This window comes from Acanthisitta chloris, unplaced genomic scaffold, assembly GCF_000695815.1.
Source record: "Acanthisitta chloris isolate BGI_N310 unplaced genomic scaffold, ASM69581v1 scaffold26173, whole genome shotgun sequence".
In the NCBI taxonomy this organism is placed as follows: Eukaryota; Metazoa; Chordata; class Aves; order Passeriformes; family Acanthisittidae; genus Acanthisitta; species Acanthisitta chloris.
Genome location: NW_008664651.1, coordinates 9,287 through 13,047, shown reverse-complemented (window position 1 = coordinate 13,047; position 3,761 = coordinate 9,287). Strand labels below are relative to the sequence as shown.

Below are 3,761 nucleotides of genomic sequence, written 5' to 3'. Positions count from 1 at the left end.
TGCCTATATCATTATATTTCCAAATCAAATTTACTTCCAAATAAGTAATTTATTTGAACTATCTGGCATTGTTGGGACTCTCTCACTTAGTGATATGAGAAGGGTAGGTGGTAGCAACAAGAATTGCAAAGAGAATGGAAGGCACAACATGCCTTCCTCCATCCCTAAAATGTTGTGAAATAGATTGTTTTTCTGAATGGAAGGGTAAGAAGACTAGAACTGAGAGCCTGGGAGCTGTGGTGTGTGAGCTGGGTAGAACCCGAAAACTATTCACCAAATGTTTTATTGTATGTGCCTTCTGCAATGGAAAATCACTCCACTGGAGCATTCCAACTGCCAGGGTTGAAGATTTGGGTTGTAACTCAGTGCAGGATGCACTGTATTACACATGCTTTTGTGTTTACTTGCATGATGTATATGAGGCCAGCAGGTGCTCTGCACCTTGCAGGGCTGAGTCTTCAAGAGCACCTACACTGCAGAGTGCAGTGTTACCTGGAGTAGCTCAGTTACTGGGAGGAACAGAGTGAAAGTTGCACTGGGCTCATGGCAGGTGCATTTTTCCTGCTTCTTAAGTGAGTTGTGCAGTGCAGTGAGTTCTGTCCTAACCAGGCTGCTCACAAGATCTAAAACAGCTAGTTCAAAGTTATTACTGAGTCATGCTGCAGTCTACTAAGCAGACACAGCCTCACTTATTTTCAGACCACTGTTGTGAGATACTTCATCTGGTCCATCTTCAGACCAGCTATGTGCATAGGTACCACCTGGCATTTTGTTGTTATTTCATTATCTGAAGAACAACAAAAGTACATCAAAAAAGTGGTTTGAATTTGATGAAGAAAAATCATAGTACTAAAGGAGCTTAAACTTAAATGTGTTACTAATAATGGACGTTCTTGGAAGGCAGTGTGTTTAGTCGGGGCAGCAAGCTTAAAAAACACTGGAGCCAGATGGGCTGATTCATACATCAGCATACAGCCTTATCTTCTGAGAAATCAAACCAGCAAGTGGAATATGGAAACCCTTTCTAAATCCTGCAATTGTGAATTTTTGCTTCTGATGTAAGCTTCTCCTGTCTCAGATTTACATATTCCAGAGTGTACTCAAAAATTTTAGATCCTTAACTAGACTCTAAATGCTTTGATTCACAATTGTTGCATGTAGAAATGATACAATCTACAATAACTGTTCCAGTTTTAAAGGCACTGTCCATAGTAATGCCATAAAAGACAGCCAGACCTAAATGCCTGAAGAATTTAGGCATTTTCATGACAGGAGGCAGGAGGTCTAAAATCCACTCTAGGTCAAGAGCTGATCCAGCTCTAAGAATGATGGTGAATTCTCTCCCTGACTACAAATCACCTCTACTCTGATGATCCCTGGAGCATCCTGAGATGGAAGGAAGGAGTTCAAGCTCGGAAGCATGTGATGTCCTTTTGGGTCTCACTAATGTGTAAAAAGAATCCCAATTAATGTGAACCTAGTATTTTTGGTTATAAATGTGTGATCATAAGAATCCAATTCAAATGCTAAAATACTTTTCAGAGCTGCAAAAGGGAGGAATGTTTAGATCTATCTAAGACACAAGGTCTTGATTTTGCCAATGCTGGAAAGAATAGGCTGGAAAAAAATAAAAAAGAAAAGTTATCAGTGAATCTGTGATACAAAGCAGTAGGATTGAACCACTGGTGAAAAGCAGAAGATGCTTCATAACATATGTCTGACAACTACTTAAGATTCATGGTGTCTGGTGCCAGGGAGACAGGATACAAACACTGCATCTCTTTGTGTCAGCAAGTCCAGTATCACTATGGATGCAGGAGACATTAATTCCAAGGGGAGAGCAGTGCCAACTTTTCTCAAAGGAATCCCTTCAACAGCTCCTCCACTTAGGTAGCTAAGAAGTTCAGGGTCCAATGAAAGTTGCTGCCTCCTGGCATTACCTCTGCTCCATTAAATAAGGAGGCAGTCATTTGGGCAGTTACACTCTACAAGGCCTGTAGAAAGGCAAGAGAAGAGCCCCAGGTCACTCTGACTAGCACTGCTCATTTCTGCAATGTAAAAACAGAGGGGAAACCTACGTGACAGAATATAACGAGCACTTATGTGAGTAATTCCAATGGATGGCTAATGGCCAGAGCTCCCGCATGTTCCATTAACAAATAACCAGGGAAACCACAGAAGTGAGTTTCCTGCATATTGGGATGCTGCACAAAGGACATTGTATACCAGACACATAGGAATGGAGAACTGGCATAAGAGTGCAAGAATGCTTGAGATTCCTATTCAGCTCAGGCATGAACATTACCACTGAAGACAGAGCACCAAATATGATATGCACAATGACTGCAGGAAAAAGAATGCAAATAACCCCTGAAATCACAGGAGATTCTTCTTTCTCTTTTGCCTAGCATTGGAGCAGATCTTTCTGAGTTACAGATTCAATTAGGGGGAAAAATAGACCTTAGTGGGACTCTCATTTTTAATGAGATGCTGCCCAGCTAGCAGTGCCCATCATATGTAGCAGATAGACTAAGCGAGCAGCTAAGAGAAGATAGTGGATCACAATTCAGGAAAGGCTCATTCTAATCATTTTATGTCTTTATCAGTTTAAACGCAGAGTACAAAATTCCAGCTGAAGACTATGAATGACAAGAACTCAGTGATTAGGTGGATTTAAGAATTTACAGGGCCCCTTATGCTTCCTTACTAGGTCATTGTTTTAAAACCTTGATAGGTACCACAACATTTACAACCTCATGAACAGAAAAAAGACAAAGTTCACTGCCAAAGAGCACTTGAAGCAAAAAAGGTCAGTCTAGAAGCACTTATGTTTCTATAGTAAATACTGTACAGAGCTACTATAAAAAGAAATAAAAAGTTCCTGAGCGTAGCTGCCAGTGACATACTGAGAGGGACTTCTGTGATTCAACTTAACCTGTCAAAAAAGTAAGCACCTAGTGTAAGTTGTTTTCCTGTGCCCCCTCAATATCCAGTGGAGAGCCACAGGCATCTCCAGGGAAAAAGTCTTCTCATTCTGGGTAACAGGATGCATCACCCTCTGGGACAGCATGTTTCCAACAGCTCTAAAGGGTATCTAGATGATTCCCTTGCCAACTGAAGCCTAGATTAGCTGGAAAACAGGACCAGATTTTGGGCACACCAGCACACCAGTCCTTCTTTTGATCTGGAAACAGAAGAGGGGTTTCTGTTCCCATCATACTTACACTTTAACTAACAATACTAATTGGTCAAAGGAAGCATACTGCCTTACAAATGTTTTTCCCTATGTATTAGACTATCATAGACAAAACTCTATCATCAACTAGAAGCGAAAGTGTTGGATATAAAGTTGAATGAGCTTAATCTCATCCCAGGACACAAGAAGAGTGGTGTTATGGGGTCAGATGAGCTTGAAATGGTTCTTCCTTGTCACTGATTTAAACATATTCCAGATATCTAGATCAGATATTGATATAAGTATCTGATAAAGTGTGTATACAATTGTCATGGCAGATGGACCCTACCAAAAATTGGCGGGTCGATGCCATTTATTATCCAGTAAATGCAGTGAACACACTCCCATCCCAGCTGAACAGCAACCTTCTTGTGCTCTCACGTCCCTCCAGCACTGCATACTGCCTCCTGCTCATGGGTTTTGGTCAGGGAGCAGCTGTTTTCCTCAGACAATGTAACTCTCTGGAAAGTCAAATAAAACCCCTTTCTATGATGCTGCATGAATACTGTTTTATAAGGGGAAATGT

The 3,761-nt window shown here is 41.1% G+C and overlaps 1 protein-coding gene across 1 annotated transcript in view; it reads right to left on the bottom strand.

The window, feature by feature from the left end:
- CHRDL1 (chordin-like 1) overlaps positions 1-3,761 on the bottom strand; it is a 33,456-nt gene that overhangs the window by 22,831 nt on the left and 6,864 nt on the right. The window lies entirely within an intron of this gene.